Below are 14,064 nucleotides of genomic sequence, written 5' to 3' on the forward strand. Positions count from 1 at the left end.
TGTTTTCCCCTCTTCAGTATGGTTCCACGCAGGCATAAGTATTAGCTAGCACCGAGCAGCTTGCAAAATCAGGTCCACAATTTGTGATTCTGGATCCCTTTGGATGAAAAGTGCTCTACATAGTAAGGACCTGATTTCTGGAGGTATTGCGCATCCATAACTCCCATTAAAGTCAAACATTTCTGTGAGTGCTAAGCATGTCTGAAAGTCATGCCATAAATGTATATTATTTTTTGTACAAGGTGTGCTCTGTAATAATAGCCTCAACCTTGATTACCTGAATGTCTAAGATATTTTGATCTAACTTTATGGTTAGCACCATCAATATTCTCCCTTCTGAGTGTCTGTTAGCATGCTCTTGCACCCCCAGCCTTTCCCCTCAGCATTTCTGAAGGTCCTGAGAGCAAGGCTATATAATGAGTGCAGCGCCTGTTATCACCTCAATTCCTTCCACTGCAATGGCAGAGAACAATAAGTGACTAGGACTCTGACAAAGAGGGGAAGGTGGGTGGGAAGTGTGAATATGCAGAGCCGTCTCAAAGAACTCCAGTTACAAGTGAGTAACCTTCATTTCTTCTTTGAATGGCTCTGCATATTCCCACTTATGGGATAGACTGATAAGCAGTGCTGAAAATAACATGGAGCTAGGCACAGAGTTGTAAATGAATAGAGACTGCAGCATCGCTCTAACAAATTCAACGTCTGCATTAGCAGCTAAGTCCAAAGCATAATGCGTAGTGAAAGTTGTGAACAAAACTCCAGGCAGCAGCTCTGCAAATCTCCAGAGCAGAGACTTGTTTAATGCAAACAAAAGTGGTTGCCACAGCTTTTGTCCCAGGTCTAGGAGTATCTACTAATGAATAACATTCAACAATAAATAGCTAATTATAAATAGCTAATGATAGGATGCATCGGATGAAGTGAGCTCTAGCTCATGAAAGTTTATGCTCAAATAAATTTGTTAGTCTCTAAAGTGCCACAAGTCCTCCTTTCCTTTTTGTGGATGCAGACTAACATGGCTGCTACTCTGAAACCTGTCAAGGAAGGACAGTATGTGTCAAAGGAGGATGCACAGTAGATAAGTCCTTCATACACTTCTTAATGGCATTATATACAATGATCTACTATCAAATAAAGTATCTACTATCAAACAAGGGCTCACTTGACAGCCATTTCTGCCTTTAACAATGAATTAACCCTTCATTTTTAAAAACATAAAATATTCTAGTGCACAGTGTATGGATACTGAAGCAGAAGAACCACCCTTTCCAGTCATCCAAGTCACAAATCTGGTCTATTCTGACTTGTAACCATGTCTGGTTGACTGCCTCCTAACATTAAGCAGCACATTGCAAACAGCCAACATGTAACTCACAAGCCAAATGCAGCTACAGACACCTTCATCTTTAACATGGAGGATGGCCTGTGGAGATGACAGTTCCCAGCATATAGTATTCCACCTTGATCCAAGTGGTATCACATGATACGACTCGTTACTACCAAAGGCCACGCTTCATCGGTAAAGAGGAGGGCACCTGCAATCTCCACTTCATTTCATACATTTTGGGTGCTGTTATTCCTGTGCTATTGGCAACTTGCATCTCTCCAGCAGAAGCCAGGCCAAATTTTGACACCCCTGCCTGCCTCATAACTATAGATTATACACACATACATTCTCCTTCCTCCTCACTAGTACACTGATAAAGCAGCTCCTTCAGCGGATCCTTCAGTTTGCAGTGAAGTCTGGACAGTTTTATAAACAGTTTGTAGATATCCTCCTCCTTGTTATAGGAGTTAACTTTCTGACACTTTCCTAGAGGGGGCAGTTTCAGGAACGCTTGCTCCCCAGACATCCTTCTTGAAGAGAGATGGCCCTTTATTTCATGGGCCAAGGTAAGTAAACACTCTTGCAAGACAGGCTGAACTCTCCTCTCTCCTTTATAGACAGGCTGAACAAAGTGCCCAGCTGGTGGGAATCGGGCTCTCACATCTTTGGCCTTGCTGCTTTGGATCACAGAAGTCACAATAGTTCCATGACATCACAAAAAGACAACTGAAGGAGGAGAATGTATGCTCCATCATACTAGATAGTGGGCTCAGGAGCTGAGTGGTTACATTCTTCTGCTCTATTGCTTCATATTCTAAGACTAATACTCCAAGATCTTTTAATTTCCTGTGTTATAAGATGAATAGTTATAGGTAGTAGTAATTTGGATTATTAGTAGGATTTGATTATTAGAAATATAGATAGTTTGGTTTTGTGATGACCGGGAAACCCGCATGCAAGTTAATTGCCTACTGGGCACAAAGGTTGCGGATCTCACAAGACTGCTAGATAAATGTATGTGCATTGCTGGGGAGGAGCCAGTGGTCATGATGCATGTAGGTACCAGTGACATAGGGAAAGGTAGGTGAGAGGCCCTGGAGGCCAAATTTAGGCTGCTTGGTAAGAGATTAAAGTCCAGGATCTCCATGGTAGCATTCTCTGGACTGCTTCCAGTTCCACACACTGGGCCAGAACGACAGGCAAAACTGCAGGGCCTCAATGCATGGATGATACAGTGGTGAAGGGAGGAGGGTTTTATTAAGGTTTATTAAGAACTGAGAAACCTTTTGGGTAACAAGAAGCATATGCAGGAATGATGGGCACCACTTAAATCAAAATGGAACCAGATTGCTGGCATGTAAAATTAAAACGGTCATAGAGGATTTTATAAACTATGGGCTGAGGGTAAGCTGACAAGTGTGCATCAGTACACAATTCAGGTGCAGAAATCCCTTAGCAGATGTGTTGACTTTCTAATGTGCCAGGGGGTGCTCCCTGCTCCCCCACTCCACCCCTTCTCCCAAGGCCCCACCCTGCCCCGCCTCTTCCTGCCCCCGCTCCTCTCCTGTCCTCACCAGCACTTCCTGAATGCCATAGAACAGCTGATTGTAGTGGGTGGGAGGTGCTGGAAGGGAGGGGGAGGCACTGATCAGCGGGCCCGCCAGTGGGCGGGAGGTCCTGGGGGGAGGTGGGGGAGGAGCTGATGAGTATTTAAAAAAAAGGAGTATAGTAGTAGGAATATACCACCTGACCAGGATGGTGATGGTGATTGTGAAATGCTCGGGGGATAAAGGAGGCTACAAAGGCAAAAAATGAAGTAATAATGGGGGATTTTGACATCCTCATATTGTCAGGGGATTTTGACTATCCTTATATAGAGTAGGTATATGTCACCTCAAAAATTTCTGGACAGAAATGAATACCTGTAGGAAGAGCTCATCCTGGAACCCACAATGAGAGAGGCAATTCTTGATTTAGTCCAAAATGAAGCACAGGTTCTGGTCCAAGAGGTGAATATAGCTGTAACAGTAACTATAATGTAATTACATTTAATATTCTTGTAGGGGGAAAAGGCCAAAGGCACCCACCCATAATAGCATTTAACTTCAAAAAGGGAAGCTATGCAAAAATGAGGAAGCTTGTTAAGTGGAAAATTAAAAGGAAAAGTCACAGGGATGAAATGCCTGCACTCTGTATGGAAACTTAAAAAACACCATAATAGAGGCTCAAACTAGACATATTCCCCAAATAAATTTAAAAAAAAAACAGTAAGAGGACCAAAAAAAGTCACCATGGCTAAACAGCAGAGTAAAAGAGGCAATTTGAGGCAAAAAGGCATATTTTAAAAAAATGGAAGTCAAATCCTAATGAAGAAAATAGAAAAAGGTATAAACTCTGGGAAGTCAAGTGTAAAAATAGAAGAAGGTGACCCAAAAAAAGAATCTGAAGAGTAACTCCCTAAAGACACAAAAACTATCAACAAAAAAATTATTTAATTCAGAAGCAGGAAGCTTGCCAAACAGTCATTGGGGCCACTGGATGTCTGAGGAGGTAAGAGAGCACACTAGGAAGGGAAGGCCATTGCAGAGAAGCAAAATGAATTCTTTATAATGGTTTTCACTGCAGAGGATGTGGGGGAGATCTCTATATCTGAGCCATTCTTTTTAGTTGACAAATCTCAGGAACTGTCCCAAACTAAGGTTTCAATAGAGGAGGTTTGGAACAAACTGACACATTAAACAGTAATAAGTCACTGGGATCAGATGGTATTCACCCAAGAATTCGGAAGGAACTCAAATATGAAATTGCAGAACTACTATCTGTGCTATGTAACCTATCACCTAAACCAGCCTCTGTACCAGATGACTGAAGGGTAGCTAATGCAATGCTGATTTTTTTAAAAAGGCTCTAGAGGTGATCCTGGAAATTACAGGCCAGTAAACCTAACTTCAGTACAAAGCCAATTGACTGAAACTATAGTAAAGGACAGAAATATCAGACACAGATAAAACATGATTTGTTGGGGAAGAGCCGACACAGCTTTTGTAAAAGGAAATCAGGCTTCACCAACCTATCAGACTTCTTAAAGGGGGTTAATAAGCATGTGGACAAGGGTGATCCATTCCATATAGTATACTTGGACTTTCAGAAAGCCTTTGACAATGGCTCACCAATGGCTCTTAAGCAAAGTAAGCAGTCATGGGATAAGAGGAAACATCCCCTCATGAATCAGTAACTGCTTAAAAGATCGGAAACAAAGGGTAGGAATAAATGGTCACTTTTCACACTGGGGAAAGGTAAATAGTGGGGTCCCACAACGATCTGTACTGGGACCTGTGCTGTTCAACATCTTCATAAATGATCTGGAAAAGGGGAGTGAACAGTGATGTGGCAAAATCTGAAGATGATACAAAATTACTCAACATAGTTATGTTATTTTATCTCCATGTGGAAAAGCATAAGAGCAACTTAATAGCAGAAACAAATTATTTTTTCATTCTCTTAACTCAGAAATGACTGGCACAATTTTTCCTCAGCTTTTCAGAAGAAACAAAATAATTTTTAAGCAGAGGAGAAACTTGGCAAATTCATCCGCATAGAGAGAAACTGTGGATAGTTAAAAGTACATGAAAACAAGGTTATACTGGAAATATATAACCTTAACATAATTAAGATTATGAAACCTTAATTAGGCTGGTCAATGTTAGTGACTGCTTCAGTAATAACTGGAGGAAAAAATTTGAGCAAACATACAAGGATTTATGCCCAGATCTTCAAAAGTTAATTCCTGGCTATTACAACCTAATAAATCTTGTGAGAAAGAAACTGGGTTTTTTTCCTTGCATATGTTTGGGACCAATTCCACCATGCCAGCTTTTATGACAGCCTCTGGGCAGGTCTACATTTAAAACACTGCAGCGGCACAGCTTCAGTGAAGATGTTGATGGGAGAGCTTCCCCCATTGGCATAATTAATCCACTTCCATGAGAGGTGGTAGCTATGTTGATAGGTGAAGCCCTCCCGCTGACATAGTGCTGTCTACACTGCGGGGGGTTAGGGGGGGTTAGGTCGGTATAACTGTGTCATGCAGGGGTGTGGATTTTTCATACCCCCTGAACAATGTAGTGTTACCAATATAAGTTTGTAGTGTAGGCCTGGCTACTCTGATGTAGTCATTGTCAGTTCTTCCGATTCTGAAAAGCCTGATCAAGTGTGAAACATAAATATTGATTTGTTTTATACTTAGGGTTGTTTAGTTCACAAAGTAACTGTGGGGTGGGGCTAAGAGCTGGGAAAGTTTATTCGTTTAAGGACTAGACATAGGATAATGGAGCCTTTTCATTGAACATTTTGGTTCCATTCACTGACCATAAAAAAAATGTGTTTAGTAAGCATGAGAACATGCCTAGCTCTTTAAAACTCAAAATATGGCTATTACTACCTATGAAAACAACAATTTTCAGATGTGTGCATATTAAACATATAGCCCAGCCAAAATGGCTTGCCCACAATCTAAAAATAATGTAGACCATAATATATTCTTCAGGTGTTCATTTACCTATTTAGTGTAAATTCAGTCTGAACAGTGTGTACTATCAGTCTCATGTAATATTGCTGCAATCCACATATTAAACCCTAAGCTGTAAGTCCTCCTTAAACCTTTTGATTGGGTCATAATGGCTTTGTGATTGATGACAGAGTAAAATTCTGAAGAACAGAGTTCTAATAAACTTGTACTTATAAAAAGTATACAGCAGCACATTGTGAGATTATTCAATTGAAATCATGATTTATGATTTGCTATGATGTCAGGAAACAAATGTTCAGACTCAACTTTTATGTTATCATTCACCAATTTTATTATACTTTCCGGGTCTTAACTTGGTTTATTATTGATACTTTTAGGATGTTAAAGTGGTGTTTTAAGCAAACATTTATTCCCCCCTCACCAACAGATAGCAATAAACTGCTACATATTTTGTTTCTGTGATTTGATGGCAATATTCCATGTAGTTAAACTTAAGATATATCATTAACTTAATTGATCCCACAGCATAGTTCTTGTCAAATTTTCTCTGCCATTCTAGTCAGGCTCCTCTAATCATGCCATTATGGCACATAAAGGCCACTGTTGTATTCTCTCTCAACACTGAATCTTCCATTTATGCTGCTTCTTATTATAAAGCACTTGGGTCTCAGCCACAAAGAGATTCAGCAATGTGCAAATAGAGAAGATGATCTTAAGAATACTTGATGACACTGCTTGGAGGACAATATTTTATTCCAGGACAATAGAGTTGATAGATTTCACTATGAGGAAGAGGATTCTAGACAGTGTTTTAGTGCCAAAGAGCAGTAGTTTCAATTTAACTGAAACTGTGGGCTTTAAAATAAAGCATAAAATATTGACTTAAAAAAAGCAGAGATTGATATTAGTAAGTATCTGAAGGACAGGGAATACATTTACATGGAGTTTAGTATGGATTTTAATAGCATTTCAGATACGACATTAATATGAAAAGTCAAGGAAATTTGTAGGAAGCAACTCTACAGATATAAAACTAGATGATTAGAAGAATGCAGACAAATAATAAATGGAAACAAGTAGACATGGAGAAAGGTAACAAGTATTGTCTGCCAGTACTTGTCGTTGGAACTAATTCTCTTGGAGCAAGAACAAATTGCGTAGTATTGAAATTCACTAAGAGAAGGAACAGTGGACTCAGATGAGAGAAGTACACAACTGCAAGAGGTTCTGAAGATTTAGTTGTGGTGAGGCAATGGATTTATTTTGTGCAGAAACATGTTTAGTCTCAGCTAAGCACACACACACACACACACACTTCATTTATCACTCATCAAAAAAAGGGGGGGGAATTGAGAGTAAGCATGTTGCATCACAAAACAACAAAATTTTTGAAAAGATTATAAAGGAGTAAAAGAACTGGCAGTTAGTAAAAGAGAAATATATTCCCAACCTTCTCAATCATTGTTTCCAGTAATAAATACTATTACAGGATAGGAGAATCCCAATTTCCTTACTATGTAAAAGAATAAGCACAACTGCTACAAATGGTTTAACTTCTTCTGAAATGATTTGTAACTCCAAACACTTGATTTTTTTACAAGTGCCACTCACGCAAATTGTATCCCAAAACACTTTGTGCAGACTGTAGAATACAGTAATAGAATTAAAATAAAAAGTAGCATCTGTGGCAGAGAGAATAGACATAGGCAAAGGAAGAAAATATGTTTGAAATGAAATGTGAAGTTAGATTTGGTGTAAATGCCTAGATAGACCTACGGTTTAGTCAGTGAAGAGAACTGTTACTTACCTTACAGTAACTGTTGTTCTTCTAGATGATTTCTCCATGTGGATCCCATTCTAGGTGCGAATATGCTCCTGGCACCCAAGATTGGATTTTTTTGGCCAGTAGTGTCTGTTGGGGCCATGCATGCACTCTCCTTGCACCCTGCACTCAAGGACAGAAAGGGCACAGCATCCCCAAACACCAATACAAAAGAGAATTCCAAAGCTAAAGGATTTTGCATTACTGTGGAAGAAGGGGCATAAGTATATGTATAAGTAGGGGCATAACGAGCAGATCGAGGGACGTGATCGTTCCCCTCTATTCGACATTGGTGAGGCCTCATCTGGAGTACTGTGTCCAGTTTTGGGCCCCACACTTCAAGAAGGATGTGGATAAATTGGAGAGAGTCCAGCGAAGGGCAACAAAAATGATTAGGGGACTGGAACACATGAGTTATGAGGAGAGGCTGAGGGAGCTGGGATTGTTTAGCCTGCAGAAGAGAAGAATGAGGGGGGATTTGATAGCTGCTTTCAACTACCTGAAAGGGGGTTCCAAAGAGGATGGCTCTAGACTGTTCTCAATGGTAGCAGATGACAGAACGAGGAGTAATGGTCTAAAGTTGCAGTGGGGGAGGTTTAGATTGGATATTAGGAAAAACTTTTTCACTAAGAGGGTGGTGAAACACTGGAATGCGTTACCTAGGGAGGTGGTAGAATCTCCTTCCTTAGAGGTTTTTAAGGTCAGGCTTGACAAAGCCCTGGCTGGGATGATTTAACTGGGAATTGGTCCTGCTTTGAGCAGGGGGTTGGACTAGATGACCTTCTGGGGTCCCTTCCAACCCTGATATTCTATGATTCTATGATTCTAAGGATGGCTCATGGGATCTGTGTGGACAAAATATCTTGAAGAACCACTGTTACTTACATTACAGTAACTGTTCTTTCTTTGAGTATTTGTTCATATGGAGCCAACTCTAGGTGATTGTCTAGCAGTTGTCTCCCTAACGAGGTGAATACCAGGAGTCCTATTTAAATAAGGACTGTAAGACTACCCTGCCAAATTGAGTGTCAAGTGTAGAGTCTACCACTAGAGAATAATGATTGGTAAAGGCATGCATCAAGCTCCAAATAGCTGCCCTATAGATTTCAGATCTAGAGATGCTCCTCAAACAAGCTAAGGAGGCTGCCTGAGCTCTAGGACTGTGCTTTGATCTGAGAAGGAGAAGCTAATTTATTCATTTCATATGAGATCCTGATAAAGTCTGACAGTCACTTTGAGAGTACGGTATGCCTACACTACCCGCCAGATCAGTGGGTAGTGATCGATCTATCAGGGATCAATTTATCACGTCTAGTGTAGGCGCGATAAATCGAACCCCGATCGCTCTGCCGTTGACTCCTGTACTCCGCCATGGGACGGGGGAGGGATAGCTCAGTGGTTTGAGCATTGGCCTGCTAACCCCAGAGTTGTGAGTTCAATCCTTGAGGGGGCCATTTAGGGATCTGTGGCAAAAATTGGGGATTGGTCCTGCTTTGAGCAGGGGGTTGGACTAGATGACCTCCTGAGGTCCCTTCCAACCCTGATATTCTATGAGAGGCAGAAGCGGAGTTGATGGGAGAGCGGTGGCAGTCGACCCTGGACCGTGAGGACACGAGGTAAGTCAACCTAAGATACGTCGACTTCAGCTACGCTATTCTCGTAGCTGAAGTTGTGCATCTTAGGTCAACCCCACCCCCACCCCAGTGTAGACCAGAGGCAAAATAGCTTGCCCACTAGACAGATCTCCAAAAGTTGCAGACTGTGTGAGCTAATAGGAAAGGGCTCTCAATGTACCTTGTATGGAGTTTTGCTTCTGCAGGAGATGAGTGAGGACCTAGGTAAAAATACTGGTAAGTGTATGTATGTACCAGTTCAAGTGAAAGTCTGAAACTACTTTGAGTAAAAGTTTTTGGTGAGGTCAAAGAGTAGCTCTGTCTTGTGAAAAGAAGTCCTGCCATTAATGCCTGAATCTTGTTCACCCACCAAGCAGATGTAAAAGCCACCAAGAATGCCATTTTAATAGAAAAGGTGGTATAAAATACATGATGACAAGCTCAAATAGGTGTTCCATCAAAGGTAGAATACTACATTTAAGTTCAGGGAGGGAGAATTTCCTTAACTGGTGGAAAAACATGAACCAGCTCCTTCAGAAATTTAGTCCCAGTCAGGTGTGAAAATACTGTTAGACCTGAATGGGAGGGTGACATTGCTGCAAAATGAACCTTAATGGAGCTGACTGAAAGGCCTGAGAGTTTCTGGGATAATAAATGATCCACAGTGATAGGAGTGGAAGTCTCCAAGGGTTGAAGATGATGTTAAACAGCCCATAATGAAAAATGTTTCCTGTTGGCTTTATATGTAAAACTCAACAAAACTTTCCTGCTATAAATTGGAATGTCCTGCATTGTAGCAGAACAACATATGTCTACCAAACTTAGCCAACTATCTCATACTAGCAGATGTAGAAATGATGTAGATGGGTCCAGATGTAGAATAGGCTCTGCAAAATGTTTTCTGGAAGAACTGGGAGTATGAAGATGGACAAACTTCTAGATGCATTGGCTCCAAGTACCAAAACTGGTACACCCATGATTGTGCTGTCAGAATTAATTTGGCATTGCTCTGGCTTATTTTATGAGGACTCTGGGAACGAATGGAATCAGAGGGAAAATTTATCTTAGATTTGTGTTCCACCAAATGGGAGCATCCAAAGGGAGCCTGGGCGCATTCCTCCTTGGGAGCAAAATAATGTAACATTTCTTGTTTGAGTTGGCTGCAAAAAAGTCTGTGGTGGAAACGTCCCATAAATTTTTCATAACTGTGGGGACTGAACCTTTCAGGGTTCATTTGCAAATGGGAAAGCACTTCTGGCTGAGTTGGCCTGCTAAACTGTTCTGAACCTCAGTCAAGTGCAGGGCTATCAAACTGACAATGTTGAACTCCCCACACCCATCGATGAATAATCTCCTGACACAGAGGGGATGATCTTCTTCCTCCTTGTCTGTTTACATAGTGCATCACTGCAATATTGTTTATCAGAATTTGGATGGTGGTGATGAGAAGTCCTTGATGAGAAGTAAAAATGCTTTGCGAGCCAAATTAATGACCCTGAGTTCTAGCACATTTATATGTAGCTGAGATTATGTTGGGAACCACCATCCCTGTGTCTGTCTGAAGAGGTTTCAGGTGTGCTCCCCAGTCTTGTCTAGAGGCATCTGTTACAGGAGTCTTTATAGGGGATGGTGATGTGAACATCACACCTTGGCAGACATTTTGCAGATCCTTCCACCACAGCAGAAATGATAGAACCCCAGGGGGAAGGACTTGTACATGCATTGTGTGTCTGCTTAGCTGATGGATCCATTTTAACTATCCCTGAAGAGGCCAAAGATGAAGTCTGGCATGTGGCATTGCATAAATGCAAAAGAATATATGACCCAATAAACTGAGACTGATGGGTTTTTTGAGTGTGAAGAGCTATTATGAGACGCCCTGTGATGCAAAATCTGTTGTGAGGGAGGTAAGCTTGCTGATATTGAGTTGAGAAGTGCTCCTATGAACTCTATTGATAGACTAGGAGTGAGACCAGACTTGACTAATCCAGAGACCTACCAAGGAGAACAGATGGAGAACCACCTACACAGTCTTGGTGACCTGCTGTGACCATTTCCCCTGAATCAATAAGTCACTGACATAAGGATAGATGTCTTCACAGATGCACTACTACCACCAGTAGTTGATGAACATCCTTCATGCCACAGAAAAACCAAATGGTAGCACTCGAAACTGGTAATGAATGTCCTTCACCATTACATGTACTTCCTGTGGAGTGGACAGGAGATTGGGAAGTATGCATCCTGCAAGTTGAGAGTCGTGAACCAATCCAGTAGATCTAGGGAGGAGACTGTAGAGGCTAGATTGACCATCCTGACCTGAAGACTATGGATGAACTTTTTGACTCACCTGAGGTCCAGTATGGGATGCTACTCTCCTTTCTTCTTCAGAATAAGGAAGTAATGGGAATAAAATCCTCTGCCCTAAAACTCAGTTGTTCTCCTTTGTATGAGTAAAAAAATCCTCTACCCCAACACCCTCTCTATTGCACTCAGATGTAGAGGAGAGTCTTGCTCTTGTAGCACTACTAGTAGAGCCAACTTGTCAATCAGCTGATCTAAGGACCTGGAATTTAGCTCTATCGTTGAGTCCTCTAAAAGTTTTTCCATAAACTGGGAGATCTTGTCTCATTGGAGGTAGTCATATTTGGCTAGCAAAGCATGGCAACTGGCAATCTGAAAGCTAGCAGAAGAATTAGACCTTCTCCTGAGTAGGTCTATTTTTTTTCAAATATTTACCCTTGGTGTTGACTTTGGCTAATTGTGTTGCTTAGTTTTCTCATGAACAGCAGCTACTGTTAAAGAACTGGAACACGAGGAGTATAACAATACTCAAAACCTTTTGGAAGGACTCAGTATTGATGCTCTTTTTGTTTGGGAGATAGCTAAGAGGAGGCTGGGTCTGTCATTGATCCCTGACTGGTTCAAGGATACCTCTGTGTATGGGCATTGCCAATTGACCTTGAATTGTATGGTGTAATGCATCAAACTAGTTATGTTACTATTCTTGTACAACTTCCAAAGGATTTCTAAGGTGACAGCATCCTCTTTAGGAGATCTTGAAAAGCCTTAAAATGGTACATTATAGATAGATTGACCACTTCATCCAGCAAAGATGAAGAAATTGTCAAAGGAATAGAAGGATACATACGATCATCATCCTCACTTTGGATTTCCTCTCCCAAATCACGAGGGTCACTCTGCCAAGATGGTTGCACTAATCTTGAAGGCTTCACAGTAGGACATGACCTATTCCTAGACAAAGGGACTCTCAAAGAATATGCAGCAGATTAATCAAGTTGAGGGTTCCAGTAAGGCCAGGACTGGTTACCATAAGGATAGGCCATATGAAGCTAAAGTGGAACTTGTAATCTGCCAGAACAGCGTCTCCTGCAATGAGAGGAAGAATGCCCTGACATCCCTTTCGCTGGTTCTTCCTCATGAACTGACCCAAGAAAAGAGGAGGCAATCCTTGGAGAAGGACTTCTGCTATAGCTAAAGAGGAAGACTCAGAATAACAGAACATAATACATCTTCTCTGTAGGATGTAATGATCTCCGCAGAATCTGAGGAAGTTGAAGAGAGCGGTTGAGAGTGATCTTCTGTGCCGAAGATGATGAGTGTAGAGAAATCTTCAGGGAGGCTATTAAGTCCCCAGATGTAGTAAAGGTAGCTGGACAGAAGCTAACTGCACCACACTGGCATTACTGATGGAAGGAGTACCAACTAAGTTGGTACTGGAGTGGGATGCAATGGAGAAATAAGTGAAGAACAGAGATATACCAAAAGGCTGTTCCAGCTGGTCAAAGCAGTAGAGATGACTCTCCATCTGGAAGAGGTGAGATTCTGTGAAGAAATGGACTGGAGAGCTTGGTGCTTAATGAGCAGGACAGGGAACAGAAGAAAACCTAGAGCAAGTTCTGGGAGGGCATATACGAACTGGATCCTAAACAAATAAGGACCCAATTGAGTTATCTGAGAAGGAGTTGTTGTGTAGTTGCTCTCTTTTGTATGAGTAAAAAAAATCAGGCTTTGCATTCTATATATGCTGCAGTAAGGAGAACTGGAATGTGGAGAGGCCACAGACAAGGGAAATGCAATATCTAAGGGGAGAGGAGATGAAGGCCTAGACTGAGGATTTCATCACAGGTGGTGGAACTGAGGTAGTGTTGTAGAGGTGGGGCCAAGCAAACATGCAGATGTGAGACAAGGCACACTGAGAATGAAGATGATGTGAGAGTGGAGAGTGAAGAAGGGAAATCCAGGTGGGCAGGAGACACGAAAGGAGATAGTAAGAGAAGGCAGGAGTGGAGGCGAAAAAGAGTGAGATTGAAGAGGATTTGACTGAGTGAAAACAGAGGAGGAAGAGAAGGAAGCAGACAGGAGAAAAACTGCTGCTCTCTTGCCCCCGGTTCCTAAGATTTCAAATTTAGTTGTTCAAGAAAACAGTTGTCCCCATATTTGGGCTTGGTGGCCTGGGCATGTTTGGCAGCCCTCAACACAAGCAGGCTCCAGCTTGCTGGGGGTCCACACACCCTGCCCTGACCGTAAATCTACAAAACGAAGTAAGTGGCACAGCTTGGGCCTGAACTGCTCTAAAACCTCCCCAAAGGGGGGGGGGGGGAGAATTGCAGCAGGGGGTCAGAGCAGCGGGGGCGCCAGACTTCCCCCCCCCCCAACGTGGGCCTGAGTGCGGGACGGGGGGTGCAGGGAGCTGGGGGTAGAGACGCTCAGGGGCCGGAGGGAGAGGCTCGAGGCGGTGGCTCTCCGCCCC

Source organism: Lepidochelys olivacea (genome assembly GCF_965140295.1).
Source record: "Lepidochelys olivacea isolate rLepOli2 genome assembly, chromosome: 2".
Classification (NCBI taxonomy): Eukaryota; Metazoa; Chordata; order Testudines; family Cheloniidae; genus Lepidochelys; species Lepidochelys olivacea.